This window comes from Eurypyga helias, unplaced genomic scaffold (genome assembly GCF_000690775.1).
Source record: "Eurypyga helias isolate BGI_N326 unplaced genomic scaffold, ASM69077v1 scaffold17541, whole genome shotgun sequence".
NCBI classification, from domain to species: domain Eukaryota; kingdom Metazoa; phylum Chordata; class Aves; order Eurypygiformes; family Eurypygidae; genus Eurypyga; species Eurypyga helias.
Window position 1 is genome coordinate 1 of NW_010231695.1, and position 236 is coordinate 236.

Sequence of the window (236 nt, forward strand, 5' to 3'; positions counted from 1 at the left end):
GGGCTGGGGATGTCCCCTGGCCCTTTCTCCAAGCAGCTTGTCGGAGGTTCTCCGGGGGGTGGGACGTCTCCGAGCAACCTGACCGCCCGGTAGACTTGAGACACGTCTCACCCGAACGTGCCTGGCCAAGGTTAACACACGGGTCCTCGACAGAGCGTGCGACAGACCCTCAGAGTTCAAGGGCCGCCTGGATGAGGCACGTAGCCACGGCGTGGCTGCCCCATCCCTGGGGGGGT